Raw genomic sequence first — 20,548 nt, 5'->3', positions numbered from 1 at the left:
TATACATGGTAGAAGCGGCGAGCACAGAGTTCAGAAGTCGCCATGATATACGACCGGCGGTAGGTTACCTGCACTTAGCCAGCTAGACGGAATTTTGCTTTCTCGCCGAAACAGACAATGTAAAGGCTACAAATGAAATCAATCTTCTTACAGCGAATCTGCTAGCATCTGGCTGGTGGGGACTTTCCGTGGGCTCGTTCTGCGCTCACCCAAAAATAGTACTGCCACCTAGAGGCCGCGGCCACTCTGACGGACCTCAAACGGCAGCTGGAAAAACGCTTTGTCTTTGAGTTTCCGCGTAACAGAATTATGTTTTCTCGTATATTCAAATTACAGTCCAAAGCTGCCATGTCTTGAGCTTGTGTGTAAGTCGTACTTTACGAATTCTCTGGCGGAATTTACTTTGAGAAAGTCAATTATTTCAATAAGGCCCTTGCACTGGACGGTGGGCCTAAAAGGATGAGGATGTATACTGCACTTCCGCGCAGATGCGTGCACGCATGACGGACGTCGCTTGTGGTGGTGGTGTTTGTCTAACGTTGCAACAGCTTCGCTATACTTCCACCTTCACAGGGTGTAGTGGAGGTGGATTTTTTTTTTTCATTCCAAGAATGCTTAGGAGTATGAGCAAAAAGCCAGTACAGAGGCTTGGCAACGAGAATTCACCGCGCAGACGCAGCAGGTTCTATAGTCAAGAACATTGAAGACCAGCAGTGTGATCGCATGCTTGAAAAAATTTGGCACCCGGTAAAAATAATCAGACCTGTGCATACTCTTAGACCCCTCACACGACATTGATCGCGATTGATCTTACGATAAATATCTCTTCCATAGCTGAGAAAATTATGTGCTAATGTCCAGAAACTTTAATAGAAGTAATAATTGATGAGCACAGTGCAAGCCTTGAGAAACATTCAGGAAAGATTTTGATAACTGAGTTATTTTTTTACAACTTTTCTTGCTTTAAAGACAAACATTCCTTTTTTTTATCTTTCTGCTAGCGATGGCCTTGCATTCGTCAGTAGATGCGCTCTCCTATTCTGCCGATCCGATCCTTTCTAGCTTGCCATTTTCTCCGGTTTGCTTAGTCCCGGTTCATTTGTCAATTAATAGGACACTCTGCTACTGTGACGCCCGCACAATTTAGACGGGTTCTTAGCAGATATATTTTGCTCCCAAGTTGAAGTTTCCCCCTATAAGCCATCGCCGCTCCCTCCCTAACGTATACTTCCGATATAGAGCATGTGATGTCGGAGGCCATGTAAACCCACGAACGCATAATTTGTGGATCTACATGGCCTCCGACATCGCATGCTCTATGTAGGAAGCCATGGTTGTAAATTGTTGGCAATGCTTCAGTCGGCACCCGCCGCCACCGTAGTGCGTTCGCGTAGAAGTTGTGGTGCGCGCTCGGTTCTCCATTAGGCAATGGTTGAAACGGTCACCGTTTCGCTGTGAAGTGTCGCAATGCGTAATCTGATCTCGTAGTTCTGTTCTTACTTTCAAATCGCAATTGTTTGCGCACTATTGTCGAATACCTGGCAAGGTAATGAGTCGACGAGTTGCAATGTGCACTAGTTGGTGCGACATCGTAAGGCGTTCTAATATAGAGAGGCCGGAAACAGGGACAACCCGAACCAAAAAAAAATAAATAAAATAAAACAGGTGACTCGTCATCCCGGCTCTGCGAAAGTGCATGTCCATCGAAGCTGTTGCAAAACCATCCCAACTGCTGAGGGGTGTATACTTTCATTTATTGATGGTTCGGATGTTTACTTTGAACTTCTTTATTGAAACATATGCTGTTCTGTGTGTTGTATGTGTGATTTCAATGAATGTATGCACTGTTCGCTTCACTTTGCTGAGCGTTTGTAGCGTCTGCCTGACGGGGCTATGTGCCAGTGCTTACGGGGATATGAGCCACTGCATTTTTGCTTGCTTACGGGGGTATGAGCCATTGCTGATGATGATAAATGCTTGTTTTCAGCTATTTACTGAAACGTACGCTGTTCTATACGTTGTATACATGATTCTAATGGATGTATGCACTGTTCCCTTCACTTTGCTAAGTGCTTGTAGCCTCTGCATTACGAGGGGGGAAGAACCATCGTATGTTTGCTTGCTTAGGGAGATATGAGTCCTTGCTGATGATGACAATTTTTTTTCACGGACGGACACGAAAAATTACGACCCCCTAGAGGCTAACAGCTTCGCTGTAAAACAACACAACTACACATTACTTGTATGCATTTGTTTCTTCTTGTGTCCATGCTCCCTTTCGCTACTAGAACACCTTACGAAAGTCATGAGATCACTGCTTTATGTTTGCGGCGATAAATTCGCATACAAAAGCAGCCGCGATGGGCCACGACAGACAATGGTGGGAACGGGGGGGGGGGGGGGGAAGAGAGCATTCGTTAATGTTTTACAGCTGAATCTTTTGAGGGGGGAGGGGGTCGCTGCAGCATATTGGTCCCACTTTTCAGGCCAAATTCACTGAGCCATAATGGTGAAACATTACTGTTGCCATTAAAATTTCTGTACGTCTACGTTTCTTAACGGTGTGTGTGTGTGTGTGTGTGTGTGTGTGTGCGTGTGTGTGTGTGTATGCGTGCGCTTTTTGCGAGCGTGCGTGTGTGTGTGGCAGGTAGCACAGGTAATGAAGCCAATGAAAGCATAGGGGTATTTAGCTGGGGTTGAAGTTGACATGTTGAAAATTATGAAGAAAAGGGGAAATAAAGTGGATGAAAAAATAACTAATCTCCCTGTAGGGACCGAACCCACGACCTTCGCATTACGCGCGCGATACACTACGAGTTGTGCTACAGCGACAGCCGTCAATTCGTCCACTAACTTGGATATCTATGTGTACTAGAGATAGCCCTGGAACGTTAGCCAGTGCCACTTAGAGTCACTCAAATCGTGCTACATGGCACGATCTCGGGAATTCTGTCTGTAGTTTCCACCAAAGTCAGGTTCTCAAAGCTGCGTCGTTTCTTACAGCTTGTCTCGTCAATAAAGAAATTTGTCCACGTATTATTTGTCGGAAAGAGTTATTGAGCTATAGCGAGCGTTATCGAGTAAACAAATTAATCGTCAAAGTACAAAATTGCCATTAAATTTAATTGATTACCACTAATTAATTACATGTAATTCGTTACGCACAAGTCTGCCCTGGGACAACTGGGTATGTGCATTGGGTATGTACCCCTGGCGCGATAGGGTATGTGCCACTCTGTATGGGCCCCTCGGTTTTAGTTATCTAGCAAAAAAATTCAATGTCTCATCCCTCTCGTAAGGCAGAGGCTACAAGCACTCAGAAAAGTGAAGCGTACGGTGCACACATTCATTGGGATCAAGCATACAACGTACAGAAATGCGACGTCTAGCCGAGTGGTACAAAATAAACCACGTGACCTTTCTCAATGACTCGTACCCCCGTAAGCAATAAAAAATACAATGGCTCAATTCCCTCTTAACGCTGAGGCCACAAGTGCTCAGTGAAGTGAAGCGAACAGTGCCTACATTCATTGAAATCACCCATACAATACACAGAACGGCATACGTTTCAATCACCTGCTGAGAGGATGCAACGCAAAGCCGAAAAGAAATGTCGTTGGTGCGAGTCTGACTCCTCTATACGAGCGTGGGAAGCCCGCAGCCAAGCGTCGAAAAGGAGCCGAAGAAGCCGAACTGCGAAAGCAGCAAAGCGACGATGCGAAACGGCGCATTACCAAGTGTGCAGCCGACTTTCGCCTTCACGTGTTACTGGAGTCTAACATGATGCCGAACTTTTTTCTTTCTTACACTACAGTAAAGACGCAGAAAATCCCGTGCCTATTTTCCCCATATTCATTGTTGAAGATACTCGGACATGTTTTTAAGACAACAGTGTCCTTTTACAACTCTTGTAGGGGTTAGATATATCAGTTTACCCTGGCCGCACATACCAACAATATATCATCCATTTATTATCACTACGCATACATCCCAGCGCTATATTTGAGAAATACATAGCCTTTGAGGCTTTCTAAGAAGAATCTGTTTTCTGAGAGCTGTTGTCGTAGTGGGAATGTCTGGAAGACGACTCGGGTACGAAGACTGCCTTATAATCACCAATAAAATATGCAAAACATATGCTTGTATAGTGTACACAAGCAGTCCTACGAGCAAGATTGCGGAAAGCTATCACTTCCATTGAAAAATTTCTATTCGCACGAGGTCTAACGATGCACCAAAAAAGTCTGCCTTCATTGCTTTCACTAGGTGTGATGTCTCGCGGTACAAGTTAAAGGTTGGGCACTCTCCTATTCGATACGTGTCAAGTAACAAGTTTCTGGGCGTAACGACCGACAGACTAATGACGTGGACACCCAAAATTCAAATATTAGAAGACAAAATTGGGTCATGCGCGAGAATCTTCCGTATGCTATCAAACAACACTGCTGGCTGCTCCGTAAATGCACTGCTACGCATGTATACGTCTCTCTGTGAAGGTCTCCTACCACACAGCCTTCCTATGCTACCGCATACTTTTCCAACATAACATAAAAGCCCTCAGATGTGCGAAATCAAAAGCCCTGAGCGTGTGCATCACACATAAAGTGTAGGAACCCTTGCAGAAAGCAGACGCCTATCGGTTCTAGCGCTTCTGCAGCAGGAGTTTTTTCGTGTACATATGCGCTTTGGTACCAGAGTGTCGGGTCACCCGCTTGCTTCAAACAGAGGTTCTGTTATCTGGAGCTCGCTCCTGACGAATTATCAAAGCCCTTCTACTCCGACGGAGGCACCATGGAAATTTTCTTCGGGGTCACTTGTCCCTTTCGAGCCTGTATTCAAGATCAAGAGAAATACACTAAGTCCAGCGCTGACATATTTTGCTTAGAGCATGTTAACACCAGCTACAGGTCTCACCGTCATATTTACATTGATGGTTCCATTACGCCCACGTCATCTGCCATTGGTGTGTAAATTCCGTCAGCGAGTGTTACCATATCTGATACTACTCTCAGTCACCGCACTTCAGCTACAGCCACTGAACTAGCTGCACCACTGCGGGTAGCTTTTATTTACATCATAGAGCAGACAGCTGATTCTTAGGTCATCTCCACCGACTCAAGAGTAACTCTGCAGTCCCTGAAGTCACCACGCGAGCAGGAACAACTTGTAATGGACATTAGACGCCTATGAAGTAAAGCCTGCGAAGTGCATCACATTGTTGTGCTGCAGTGGCTACTAGCCCACTGTGGAAAACAAGGCAACGTCCTGGCTGATCATGCTGCCACAGCTGGACACGACACTTTGAGAGGAATCGTCCAGATACCTTTCTCGAGGCAAGACGCGGCGGCACCGGTATCTGCACATGCTTGGCATCTCCAGCGATCCCTCTAGAGAGATGCCAGCTACCACTACGGGCACCTATATAAAACAGATCCATCTTGTGACTTCTACATGCCACGACGCCTCAATAGACACGACCAAACATGTCTATACCGCATCAGACCGAACGCGGCCTACACAAACTACGTCAAGTGCAAGATTCAACTGACGGATTAGCCAACATGTATTGAATGCAACGCCCCTGAAGACCTGTAACATGTTCTGTGCAACTGCTGTCGCTACGCGTCACAGAGACAGTCTTTGATGGCAGCACTGCACCTTCAATGGGACTCGAGCTTGGAACCGCGCCACTTTTTTGCCCCATGGCAAAGCACCACGTTCGCTTTACGTGCCACGAAAGCGCTGCTGACGTTCTTGCGGGCCACAAGCCCTAACGAAAATTTTTATTTATCTCTATAGTGTATTAAATTATGGTGTTTTACGTTCCAAAGCCACTTTATGATTATGAGGCACGCCGTAGTGGGGGACTCCGGAAATTTCGACCACCTGGGGTTCTTTAGCGTGAACATAAATCTAAGTACACGGGTGTGTTTCGCATTTCGCCCCCATCGAAATGCGGCCGCCGTGGCCGCTCTATAGTGTATACGTGTGTGTGTGTGACTGTATTTGCTGTTATGTGTTTATCGCTGTATGTATCATAAGCATCATCCAGAACCTGGAGTAGCATGTGAGGCGGACAGCCAAGCTAACTTCTCCAGAATATCATTAAAGTTTCTCTCTCTCTCTCTCTCAAGCAGTAATTCGAGCTAGTTGGCCTGCCATACTGTGGGAAACTGAGCAGCGCTAAAAGTACAAGGACAGTGTGTTATCATTGTGATGTCTGGTCTCATGTCTTTATCGCTACTCCGTTTCCCAGTAGCGCACACAGGCTGCTTTCGATCATATTACAGGCAGCCACGCGGACATATACGAGTGGTTAACGAATACACGTAACATCTTCCTTGAATATTGTGTCGGCGGAGAGTGGGGCATTATACATAGTGCACATCCTCAAACACACTCGAGTACCAGCGATTGCTCTGAAATGAGCTCTGGGTGAGACGTCTATAAAACAGCAAACGCGCTTGAGACGTGCGAGTAGATACGACGACTGTGCGGCAAGCGTTGTTTGTCTTTCTGGGCGCAAGTTCGCCCAATAAGGAGTTAGGTTCTAAACTCGCACTTTGCTTGTTTCTTCACCGTCGCTACAACGTGACAACATACATACGCCCCACCTTTTTACGCCATACAATATGCCTGTCATCTTTCAAGTTTGACTTTTTGTGAACAATCAAGCGGGGGGCACTTAATTTAGACACAAAGCCATCAGTTTCCTTGTTGCGTCCATCAAAGGGCTAAGCAAGGTTGCTTGCTAGACCCTGGGGACGAGTTAAGCGTGTGCCAAGTTTGACGTTGTAATTTATTACGCATTTGACTCGCGATAAGTACTTCGTTGTCACACGTTTTCGTGCGCGAGTATACTGACGTGCTTAAGCAGGCGCTCTGGTTTCTCGAGGTTGCCGCCAAGAAGTCGCATCGCATTCTGTACATAGCTGTGTTACAAGCATAGTGTCATGGTGCTGTATAAAACTGCACGACTGGCGAGGAAGGGAATGGACAAACTTGACTATGGAAGTTGATGGCACGCTGGCCTATGTTATATGGAAAAGAGCAATTGAATGGAAGGTGATGCCATAATCCTATATATCATGGACAGGGGAAATATTGTTACGTAGGAAGACGCAGACGAAAAGCTATATGCAAGTATATTTACAAGAAAATACGCCGCACTTGGCCTAGAGGCAGCAGCCTGCGCTAGCCTCTAATTGTCGTCGTCTTCTTCACACTGCTCGCCTCTTCGTGATCGCAAATACTGTTCCGTAGCACTATCCCCGGCGGCAAAAGCGCCGTCCCGGAGCGACTAAAGGGCGGACTCGGAAGCAGTGTAGTAGGCCTTGAGCCTACTGACAGGTACGACATCACTAGATGCCAGAGGAGAGGACGAGGTTGAACCCAGGGGAGCAATTTCGTACGTCACAGGCGTCACCTGCCGCAGCACGCGGTAGGGCCCTGTGTATCGCGAAAGGAGCTTCTCTGAAAGTCCGACGTGATGAGAAGGACACCACAGGAGCACGAGCGCACCAGGCGAAAACTGTACGTCACGATGGCGGGCGTTGTACTGACACTGCTGAGTGGTTTGTGAGGCCGTCAGTCGAGCACGGGCAAGCTGGCGTGCAAGGTCGGCGAGGGCGATGGCGTCGCGCGCATACTCGCTTGTTGAGATCGCAGCAGGAGGAAGTGCCGTGTCTAGGGGCAAGGTAGGTTCGCGACTGTACAGTAGATAAAATGGAGAAAATCTGGCGGTGTCGTGCCGGGAAGAATTGTGCGCAAATGTGACGTAAGGAAGGGTGTGTCGTAAGGAGGTGTGTCCCAGTCGTGGTGGTCCTTGAAAACCTACTTGGACAGCGTATCGGTAAGAGTGCGGTTTAACCGCTCTGTCAGGCCATTGGTTTGAGGATGGTATGAGGTAGTCAGCTTGTGTTGAATGGAGCAGGAACGCACAATGTCGGCGATAACTTTCGAGAGGAGGTTTCGACCACGGTCAGTAAGCAGCTGTCGCGGGGCGCCATGAAGCAAGATAATGCCACGCAAGAGAAAGTCCGCGATGTCAGTGGCGCAACTGGTAGGGAGAGCCCGCGTGATAGCGTATCGGGTGGCGTAATCAGTTGCGACGGCTACCCATTTGTTCCCAGAGGATCACGTGGGAAAGGGACCGAGGAGGTCTAATCCAACACGAAATAACGGTTCCACAGGGACGGTGATCGGCTGGAAATGACGGGCAGGTAGCACCTGAGGTGTTTTCCGACGCTGGCAGTGATCACAGGCAGCAACATAGTGTCGGTCGGAGCGAGCGAGACCAGGCCAATAGAAGCGGCGGCGGACGCGGTCGTACGTGCGTGTTAACCCGAGATGTCCTGCAGTGGGTGCGTCATGCATCTCAAAGAGCACAGTCTGTCGTAGATGTTTTGGCACGACAAGAAGAACATCAGAGCCGTCATGGAGGAAGTTCCTTCGATACAGAATGCCGCCCTGGAGAACATATCGGCGAACGGATGCGTCGGCAGGTGTAGAGCGCAGACGCTCGATGAGTGCTCGCAGCGATAGGTCTCGGTACTGCTCATCGGCGATGTTAGCGAAGGCAGACACAGAGAAAATGCCGTTGGCGCTACTACTGTCGGCGTCATCAGGCTCGTCTACCGGGTAGCGAAACAGGCAGTCAGCGTCCATGTGTAGTCGGCCAGATTTAGAGGTGACAGTATACGAATATTCTTGGAGGCGTAAGGCCCAGCGACCAAGTCTTCCTGTAGGAACTTTCAGTGAGCATAACCAGCAAAGCGCGTGATGGTCTGTGACAACGCAAAAGGGTCGGTCATATAAGTATGGGCGGAATTTCGCAACCGCCCAGACTAGGGCCGGACACTCACGCTCAGTGATGGAATAGTTGCGCTCCGCGGGTGAGAGGAGCCTGCTGGCGTAAGCGATAACACGGTCGTGGCCGCGCTGGCGTTTTGCCAGTACTGCGCAAATTCCGTGACCGCTGGCATCAGTACGGACTCTTTGGTAGGCGCAGAAGGATCAAAATGGGGCAGATCGGGAGACGTTGTGGAAAGGTCGATTAGATGCGAGAATGCAGAGGCCTCGTTATCGCCCCACTGGAAAGGGGCGTCTTTCTTCAAAAGCTCGGTTAGTGGTCGTGCTATGGCGGCTAAATTTTTCACGAAACGGCGGAAGTACGAACAAAGGCCGATGAAGCTGCGCACAACCTTGGCACACTTCGGAACAGGGAAGTGCGTAACAGCATGGATCTTGCCTGGATCCAGTTGCACTCCATTTGCGCCAACAAGATGTCCAAGGATGGTAACCTGGCGACGGCCGAATTGGCACTTCGATGCGTTCAGTTGCAGACCGGCTCGACGAAAAACGTCCAGGACTGCTGAGAGGCGCTCGAAGTGCGTAGCGAACGTTGGGGAGAATACTGTAACGTCGTCCAAGTAGCACAGGCACGTGGACCATTTGAAACCGTGAAGAAGGGAGTCCATCATGCGTTCAAAAGTGGCAGGGACGTTACATACACCGAACGGCACCACTTTGAATTGATAAAGACCGTCGGGTGTTACAAAAGCAGTCTTCTCGCGGTCGAGATCGTCCACGGCAATCTGCCAGTATACCCGGAGAGAAGGTCAATAGAGGAGAAAGAGCGAGCACCATGGAGGCAGTCATGGGCGTCATCAATCCGAGGTAGGGGATACACGTCCTTTTTGGTAACCCTGTTAAGGTGCCGATAATCCACGCAAAAGCGCCATCAGCCATCCTTCTTTTTGACCAGTACAACAGGGGATGCCCATGGACTACATGACGGTTCAATAATGTTCTTGCCAAGAATTTGGCGAACTTCTGTGTGAATAACTTGACGCTCAGCCGGTGACACTCGATACGGGCGGCGATGAATAGGAGGGGCATCGCTGGTAATAATGCGATGTTTAACAGCTGTAGTTTGGGCCAAAGGACGATCGTTAATGTAAAAAAATATCGTGGTAGGAAAACAGAACGCGGTAGAGCTCACGAGCGTGCTCGGACGGCAAGTCGGGCGCAATCATTTTCTGTAAGTCGGAGATGGTACAAGTTGCCGACTGCGATGGTAGAGGAAGATCGGATGAATTGTCGTCTACTGCAATAGATGCTACTGAGTGATCCTCGAATGAGCAAAGCTGGGCCAGAGACATCCCGCGTGGCACCACTTGTGTCGTCAAGCCAAAATTGACCACTGGCAGGCAGACGCAATTCGCCGTAAGAGATAAAACTCTACGAGGTACTGTCATCCCTTGTGTAAGGAGGACGCCTTGCATAGGCGCCGCGATGTAGTGACCATCCGGGACTGGTGGGGATGACACTAAGTCAACGTAAGTCAGTGCCGAAGGTGGCAAGCGAACGAAGTCGACGGAACTGAAGCTACTGGGGTGTGGTTCAGCGGGATCTATAGAACAGGCAGGTCAAGGCGGAGAGTACTGGCGGAACAGTCGATGAGAGCAGAATGTGCGGAGAGGAAGTCTAAGCCGAGGATGATGTCGTGGGGACAGTGGGCGATGACTGTGAATAGCACGATAGTGGAGCGATCGGCGAAAGAGACGCGGGCGGTACACATACCAATTACGGGGGCTGTTCCGCCATCGGCGACACGGACAACAGTCGTCGTGGCGGGCGTGATTTTCTTGAGCCGGTTACGAAGGTCAGCGCTCATTACCGACAAATGCGTCCCAGTGTCTGTAAGAGCAGACACAGGAACACCGTCGACTTGCACGTCAAAAAGGTTCAGCGGAGTGGGCAACGTCAGTAGAGGATTTGGCGGCTTAGGGAGTGATGCAGCGTCACCTCGAGGCGCTGCATCGTCTAGTTTTCCGGCTGGGAGCGGCGTCCGAAGGGAGTCGGCGAATAGGAGCGACGGGGCTGGGGAGACTGAGATTGTCGTCGTTGGGGCGAAGGCGAGCGAGAATAGGGGCGGTTCGGTGCCGGAGAATCAGCGGCGGCATTATCGGGGACGAGAAGGGCCACCTGGGGGCGAGAGTAGGTAGTATAAGAAGACCGGGTCGGGGAACCCCAGCGACTGCGACAGTGCCGAGAAATGTGCCCGATTCGATGGCAGTGAAAACAAATGGGCTTGTCGTCAGCAATGCGCCATTCAGATGGGTTGCGGAAACGTGGTGGGTAAAAAAATGTGGGACGGGGCGGAATCGAAGAAGCCGGGCGGGTATCAGGGTGATGGACCGAGCAGATGGTGTGAAGACCCATGTTTTCGAACTCCTGACGGACAACTGCCTGGATCGGGGAAACCATGACTGCAGATGCGTTGGTGGGGCTGGAGTCGAAGGCAGCCGGATAGGCGGCCTCGATCTTACGTCGGACGATCCTGGTAACATCGGCAGTGTTGTTGGGACGAGGAGCGTCGTCACAGAAGATGTCACTGGGGTGTTGGGCAGACGGGCAAACTGCTGGTCAATACGTCGGCTTTACCCGCCGTGGTTGCTCAGTGGCTATGGTGTTGGGCTGCTGAGCACGAGGTCGCGGGATCGAATCCCGGCCACGGCGGCCGCATTTCGACGGGGGCGAAATGCGAAAACACCCGTGTGCTTAGATTTGGGTGCACGTTAAAGAACCCCAGGTGGTCAAAATTTCCGGAGTCCTCCACTACGGCGTGCCTCATAATCAGAAAGTGGTTTTGGCACGTAAAACCCCAAATATTATTATTAATACGTCGGCTTTTAGCGAGTTCCAGGCGGCGGCACTCTTTTATAACTGCATCCACCATCGCCACGTTGTTGCAAATGAGCAAGTTGAAGGCGTCATCGGGAATGCCTTTGAGGATGTGGGAAACCTTGTCCGACTCAGTCATGTGTGCGTCAACTTTGCGGCACAGAGCGAAGAGGTCCTGAATGTACGTAACATAGGGCTCTGTTGACGTCTGCACACGACCGGAAAGCGCCTTCTGCGCGGCAAGTTGGTGACCATAGGGGTTGCCGAACAAGTCTAGAAGCTTTTGCTTAAGTGAATCCCAACTGGTGAGCTCATCTTTGTGCGTCCCAAACCAAACTCGAGGTGTGCCACCGAGGTAAAAAAACTACGTTGGCGAGCATGGTAGTAGGGTCCTACCGGTTATTGCGGCTGACGTGTTCGTACAGGCTGATCCAGTCGTTGACGTCTTCCCCATCTTTGCTCGAGAATACGCCAGGATCACGGGGAGCGGGGAGCGTGATGTAGGTCGTCGAAGTGGCAGCAGGTGTCGGAGTCGGCGGAGTCGAGTTGTCGTAGCCGGGAGCCATGGAGGAAGGCTCGACGTACCGTCCACTGCGAAGCTCCGTGACGAGGTACAGGGAACGTCCACCTCCACCAGATATGTTACGTAGGAAGACGCAGACGAAAAGCTATATACAAGTATATTTACAAGAAAATACGCCGCACTTCGCCAAGAGGCAACAGCCCGCGCTAGCCTCTAATCGTCGTTGTCGTCTTCACACTGCTCGCCTCTTCGTGATCGCAAATACTGTTCCGTAGCAATATGAAAAAGGTGCAGAATTACATCCTTGCAGGGATTCCTGCTTCACGGGCAAAATCTGACATTGACTGCTGGACAGGAGCAATGTCGGCGTGAGGTGGGGCGGAAACCTAATCTTCATGTGATCGGGCATTAGTACGATAAAGTGCCGATATGGTATGGTATGGTATGAATAACTTTATTGGGTCTTGAAGGTCAACCCTAGGTTGACACGGGCCGCTCCCACGTTGGAACTGTCAGGCCGAGCCCTTCAGCCACATCGCGGGCCTTCTGGACTGCCCGCAATTGGTCAGAGAGTGATTCACTGTGTAGCATTTGCCGCCACCATTCTTGTTCCTTGTCACAGCCTGTTAAGACCGCGGGGCACTGCCAAAGCATGTGGTCAAGAGTAATGATGCCATTGCACTTATTACAGTTGGTTTGAGTTTCCCTCTCCGGATAGATCCTGTTAATAAAATCTGGACTTGGGTATGTTCTTGTCTGTAGCAAACGTAATGTGACCGCTTGGGCTATGAAAAGCTTACCGTGTGGCAATGGGTATTCCCTTCTGCTTAAATAATAGTGCTTCGTGATTTCGTTATATGTTAATAATCGATCCCTGTGTTCCCCGGGTGAAGTGTAAGTTGCTCGGTCTTGAAGAGCACGGCTAGAAAGTCCTCGTGCTGCTTCATTTGCCACCTCACTGAGGTTTCTCCGAGCTCCGTCCACCACCCCCAGATGTGCTGGAAACCAGCGGATTTCAATAGCCTCCAGAGCATCGCACACGAGATGCTTCATTGTCAGGCTGGCGAAAACGAGCTATACAAGACCCTGCTCAGTCCAACGTAACCTGGGAGCAGACGCTGACCGCTGCGCTGGCTGCAACAACAGCAACATGCCATGCATCACTTTGCTCAACACCAGAAGCAGCGCCATCAGGCCGTGCAGCAATTCATGCAGCAGGTAGTCGCTGCGTAGTACGTACGGTGCAACAATAAATCCTTTTTTTTTTTTCTAGGGCCCCATCGATATTAACAGCGAACCAGGAAACACACACACCAGTCGGTACCAGCGAGGCAACTCTCTGAAGAACTAACGTTGCAGCCCGTACACAACGGGGGTACACGCACCGTGCGCTGCCGTCACTCGAGACCAGACTTGTACGTAACGAATTGCATATAATTAATTACTTGTAATCAATTACGTTTTCTGGTACTTTTGTAATTTAACGATTACTTTGTCAACTCGGTAATACTCAGTGTGATTCAATTATTTTTCAGTAACCAATTATATGCAAGCAGTTACATTATCATCGAAACAAGCTATAACAGGCAGTCAGCCTTGAGAAGTTGAATTAGGCGGGAAATACAGCGTATAAAAGGGATGAAAACGTGCCCATGGATTACCTCCTTCTCAGTCAGCACGCTGCAGTTACGCCTCGTTAACTGGCACATGGCAGGCTTGCAAATTTGCACAACTCTCTTGGAAGTGCGACCTCTAAGCTTTCCTCTCATAATAAATACCTTTCTCTCTCTCTCATTGCTGGAAGTACTTTTAAGCGGCCGTCATAGGTGCTGAGAGTTGCTTCTTAATTCTTCTTCCCTTAGTGCAGTCCACGACTTCCGGTATAGACAGAAATTATTGGCCGTTAAACGCATATGTTCCTATTTGTTTGATATATGGTTGCCGTTTTCTTAGATCATACAGTATTTGTAACGGTATTCTGTGACAGATAGCGTAATTGCGGCCCTTTATTTGGATTACTTTAAGCGGCGTGCATTACGCACACAAGAAACAAAAGTGCATATTTGACTAATTAACTAACTTAATGATTAACTTTAAAATTACTGAATTTACAGCTCATACCGCAATTTCGCAATTGTAGCTGGTAGGTTTGTAAGGCATGATCCACTTGTAGCGAATACTGATGATGGTATCGCTTTCGAGTTATGCGCCGTGAAACTTGCGGTAAAGATGCGCTACTGTTCCGCTTAGTTTTTATAGCGAGGCTGTATGTGACTGGCCGATTCGTCCGTCCGTCCGTTTGTCGCTTGTGCACCGAAAGCTCCTCCGGCATAATCCCATGCGCATGCGCAAAAAAAAGTTGGCATGCGGACCACCATCAGTTAAGCACACACGTATGCAGTACGTGCAAGCATCGACGCGATCGACATTTGAAGGACACCAGTCGGCGTGGGATGATGTAATGCGACGCGTTATGGGCTGATAGCGGTTTATCTGCAGGTTGGCGTAGAGACTATACAACTGAAAAATCACCGCCCAAGTACTCCGTACACATGGTTAACCAGCGAAGCTAAAACGTGTGGCCCCGGTGTGTCACCGGATAACAACAGGGAAAGATAGTACTAACCATCGTGATTAACGCATTACTAAACAGAATGAACCGCTCATTGCACTCCTCCATGTTGGTGATCATGCGATGAACAGTGTGCGGCATGTGAAATAAACACTGTGATAATCACATGCCAAACGTTTGTGTGACCTCATTAAGAAACACAAAGACGTAACCAATTATTGAGAAATAGTTTATTGAACTGTCAAGGTTAATACAATGATAAACACCGGGGGCTTACGTTTCAGCTTCGCTGGTTAACCGTGTGTAGGTAGTGCTTGGGCGGTGCTTTCTGTCAAGAAAATGTTGCTTTAGGCTTTGAAGCACAAAAGTAACTGGGACGCCCATTTATTTCGTCACCAACTTCTGGAATTAGCATCTCGAAGCTGGTGTCATCCTGAAAATTTGTTCAGGTTAGAATTCGTAAATTGCAATGTGCGCCGTGAGGTAAATAATTAAGAAGAGGAAAATAGTAAACTTCCGTTATTTAGTCGATTATGCATTTTGGCTTTTCGTAAAGTCCGGCTCCTCGAGTAATTGAACTCAATGACTAAAATTCTGCTATCTGCTGCAGGCAATGTTTAATGATTCCGTGGGATCTAAAAGAAAAGAAAGAAACAACCTGTATACGCGACTCATATGCACCTATTTTTGTGATTGTAACGCAAAAGCAGTATTATTAAGGCTGCATGATATGCAGCTTTATTTATCTTTTATTAAATGTATTTAAGGAGAGGTTGGTGCCTATGTGTGGCGCCGGCTACTCCTCTTCTCTTACGTGATAGTACAATAACACAATAACCACACTAAACAATAACCAAACTGGACAAAAAAAAACACATGAACAAACATTCGCGTACTAAATCTCAGTACTGCAATATAAATAAATGTCTGCGCAACAAAAGAGTTCACACGGCACAAATACTCACAAAACCGAAATGTTCACACGCAACACATGAGTTCACACAGCAGAAATGTTCCCAAAACCAAGATATTCACACATAAGGTGTTGGGCACTTGAATACCGCACTCTAAATGCAACAAATACAAATGCTACACGAACACGAAGTCACAATGAACATGTAATTAAGGATGGCTGTTAATAATAACAATGCGAGTTATAAATATTGTATTACTTAGTATTTTGTGATATTTTTGATTCCTCCAAAAATTGCACTAAGGCGCGCGCTGCGATGGTTTGAAGTTTTTCTGTTGGTCATGGACCTAAAATATTTCCTATGGCCGTATATCCAAGCCATGTCGTTTGTTGAGAGGTTCTTACGGAGAGCATCGTGATTTTTACAGTGTAGAAGATGTTCTACGTCTTCTTCAGCCTCTTCACATGAGCACGTAGCACTGTTAGTTTATTTTTATCCTATACAGGAAGCTTCTAGTATAGGCAGTGCCTAGTCGCAGCCCATGAACTCTTGTTTCAACAGATCGACTAATTTTAAACGGAATATTGAATTATATTCCAGGATCTATATTACATAATTGAGAGTCCTGCGCATAATTTATGAACCAAGTTTCCTTGGACAATCTACCGCATAGTTTGTTCCATAGCCATCGCGCATCACTCGTCGCTAGAGGAAGCAGTGATAATTCATTATCTTGATGTGTTGCACGTGCCATGTGATCAGCTGTTACATTTCCAGTGATTTCACAATAATTGGAATCCACTGGAAAGTTATGTCGTGTCGTAGACCTCTTGCTATGGCGTATGTCTTCTGTATTTCGTATGCCAATGTGCTGTTTGCTTTTCTTAAGCTGATTTCTTTTAAGCACAGCAATGAGACTTGCGAGTCGCTCAAGATTACCCAACGAACGGGTTCTGACTGTTGACATATGTAACGTAAAGCACAAAGTATTGCGTAAGGTTCTGCAGTTGCCGACGTTATAAAGTGGCAACGCTTATCAGCTCTTTTATCGTGGTGTGCAAGTATATAAAACGCAGATGTAGAGCTTTGTTCCCCGCATGAGCCATCAGTATACACGCGAATGCGATCTACGCACTTAGTGTAAAGATGTGATAAAGTTAATTGATTTATCGCAACTGTGGGCATATCACATTTGCGACCAGCTCCATGGACTTGAAGTGAGTATTTCTGGAATCGCTAGTCGCCATGGGCGATGAGTTGCGCAAGTAGGCCAGTATTCGTAAGCAGGCAATAAGTTTATGCACCGCTGTATTTCATCATGTATGCCTGCAGCTGTTCTATCCTGAAGGTCTTGACATAGTGGATGATTAGCGTGTTGTGTAGCCAAACGAAAGCAGCCATGGCACGTTTCCATAAATCTTAGTGCATGAAAAGTTGGTTGGCGGGACTCAGCAATTACCGAAGCACTGACAGATGCACGCAGAACACCAAGACATATGCGAAGGCTTCTGGCCAGCAATCTTTGAATTGTTTCCTATAGATAACAGGATATTCCATGTAGCACAGGAGCAGAATATGCTATTCTTTGTCTAATGATTGCCGAGTGAATGCGTAATAAGGAAGAGGTTGAACTACCCCATGTCAATCCGGCAAATCGACGGAGAATGTTTTTTTAGGGATTTCACTTTCTCCTCTAATGCTTTTATTTGGAGAGCCCGAAATAGCCGTATGTTTATGACAATACCCAAGAACTTGTGTTGTCGCACAAGTTGCAGACGCTGAGAGTCTAGCATGAGCTGCAATCTCTTAAGGCATTTCCTTGTAAAAGGAAGTAAAGCAGTTTTCTCATGTGAAATAATCATACCTGTGCTTTTAAAGAAATCATTAATTAGTGTTAGGCCAGCTAGTAGCTTTTGCTGAACGGCTTGAGCACTCGAGTCAGATGCCCATATGCACAAGTCGTCTGCATATAGTCAATGATTCATGCTGTAATTCAGCCATAACACAATTAAATATAAATGGACTGAATACACTACCCTGCCGAACGCCTTGATTCAGTTTATGCTCTGTGCTTTTATGCAGCTTTATATTAACTTACGTGACCGATTTGTCCACCTTTTTTAGGAACAAGACCATTCTCTGGCGTCCGTTACACTCAGTCGTTTTAGTCTAAATGGCTGACTGAAAGGCGCCGGGAGAATGTCCACAAGGTATTGGCCGACATATTGAATGGGCGCTTCTATGGCTGAATAGTGATGGTCATTTCGTACACTGATGCCAGGGAATCACCTATGGACACTTTTTCAATTTTTCTGCTGGCCCTATCAGCAGCGCCTTCCCCTAAACCCAGCAACAACGAAGCGCCGCGCTTCATAGAGGTCCCAGAGCCGATCACCGTAGTCATAGAGTAACCACACACTATCCTTTGAGCAAGATGTTCCTACGTTACAACACAGCCCTTCTCTGCAGCGCGCATATCGAGCGAGTTTTCAATGAGGCTGCCAGATAGCTTCACAAGAAAACAAAAGAAAATTACGGAAGAAAAAAGGACTTGAAAAGCAATTCTTAGTGAAGATGAAAAAAGCTGCGGAGGACGCACTGAAGGAGCCAGGTCAGCTTGTTCTATTTACTGGATTACTGCAGTATTAATCAAAGTAGGAAGGAAAGTAACGTTAAGGTAATCAGTTACTTTCGCGGGGCGGTAATTGGTAACCGTTATCAATACATCATCCAAAGAAGTGATTGTAAATGAAATCGATTACTTTTTTTCTGTAACGTGTACTAGTCTGGTCCAGACCAAGCTTTTTTTAAAATAAAATCTCTCTCTACCCACCGTGCTTGCTTTGTGGCTATAGGCGTTGCGCTGCTAAGCACGAGGTCGCGGGCTCAAATCCCGGCCGCGGCGGCCGCATATCGATGGGGGCGAAATGCAGAAACGTCTATGGTACTGTGCATTGGGTGTACGTAAAAGATGCCCCAGGTGGTCAAAATTAATCCGTAGTCCCCTACTACAGCTTGCCTCATAATCATGTTGTCGTTCTGGCCCGTAACATCCCATAATTTAATTTAATTTGTTTCAAGATCCTATGCGACTACTTTATTTGTTGGCTGCTTTTTGGAAGCCAGAAATAGATGGTTGATTTAGGATAAGAGAAAGAACTAGTTGCCTAAGAACAGATTTCCGTTTAAGGACCCCTGAATTCACTTGATCACATATTTAATATGCTTTCATCTCTATTTGCCTGTCAAATTTGAAATAGAGGTAACAATATTATGTGCGCATTCAAAATGCGAAATATTTACTGCCAGGTTTTAGCAGCACTCTCATTAACACATTTTATTTTAATTCTACATTGAAGCCTCAGTGTTAAGAGATACGTGTAGGGTGGTCGTGTTCAATTTGGTGGCGATAGCCCAAATTCGTTACCGCGTACAGTTCTTCAACCATGTTTGGAAGAGCGCCTTGCCCACGCGTGAAGCTTGCGCTATGTTGCCTTGTGCGAAAGGAGCACTGCAGGCAGCTGCGTCGAGATGAGGAGGTTTGCATTTCGTGCTACTATATTCCGTTTCATACACATATCAGGCAGAGCTACGAATGATGAAGACACTCCTCTCACTGCTCGCATTCTTGAAAAAAAAAGTGCGTCACATATGAAGGAAATATTAAATTATGGGGTTTTACGAGCCAAAACCACGATCTGATTATGAGGCACGCCGTAGTAAGGGACTCCGGGATCATTTGGACCACAAGGGGTTATTTACAGTGCACCTAAATCTAAGTACACGGGTGTTATTTTGCATTTCGCCCCCAACGAAATGCGGCCGCCGTGGTCGGGATTTGATCCCGCGACCTCGTGCTTCGCAGCCCGTCATCATAGCCACTAAGCGACAACGGCGTGTAATTCGATGTAATATTGAGTCTCATACTGTCATGTTGCAAATTATGACGTATCTATTAAATAGAAGGCGCCGTAGATGCGAACCTGACAACTTTCATCCACATGCAGCCAAAGAACACCGCTTGCAGTCGCAACCAAAACATAGCACGGCACATACACTAGAAGCACACCAGGTGCCCAAATAACGGGTAAATTTACGTCACCTTACGTCCACGGGTTGCCATTTGGAACATATCAAGTAATTATTTTGTACAAAGCGTCGCAGTTAAAAAAAAGCAATTGCACTTGAAAACATACGGAGTCCGTCTCCGTATGTGACTGCACTATACTGTATGTTTTCTTTTAGAAGGTGCAAAATTTTTTTAAAATTGTCTCACAGATAGCAAAATTCTAACCCTTGATTTAAACTACTCCATGAGGCGGCCAATACTTCTACAAGAATTCAAAAAAATGCACAAAGGTAACTCCTACATCAATGCATTTTGTCGGACACTTTGAAAATTGATATCTCGAGACGGGTTTCATTCCAATAGAATTCGGGTTTTGGGTTTCGCTGCAGAGAATTCCTTCCAGGAGGATACGCCCTGCGAACTCACCCGCTATAATTCGTATATTTAAATATGTGCCGTAAGATAATTACAAAGAAAGTTAGTTAGGGTAATTATGTCAAATATTTAATTATGCAGTTTGATTGTTCGTAGAAGTAATGGCCGCCTCATGGAGTAATTTAGATGAAGGGTTAGAATTGTGCTGTCTGCCACAGGCACGTTTCAAAAAAGTTGGACCTTCTAAAAAAATGCTAGGCGACCCTAATCTTTGACTTAGCTGTCTCTTAGTGGCACTCGCACCTCGGCGTTGGTGTCCTTTAGGTTAACTTCAGGTGAACGCAACGCAAGAACCGAACTCGGAGGCAGCTGTTTTCGATTAATTAGGTGAGTAAATATCATGCCAC

The sequence above is a fragment of the Dermacentor variabilis genome, chromosome 1 (genome assembly GCF_050947875.1).
Source record: "Dermacentor variabilis isolate Ectoservices chromosome 1, ASM5094787v1, whole genome shotgun sequence".
In the NCBI taxonomy this organism is placed as follows: Eukaryota; Metazoa; Arthropoda; class Arachnida; order Ixodida; family Ixodidae; genus Dermacentor; species Dermacentor variabilis.
This window is presented reverse-complemented; position numbering follows the sequence as displayed.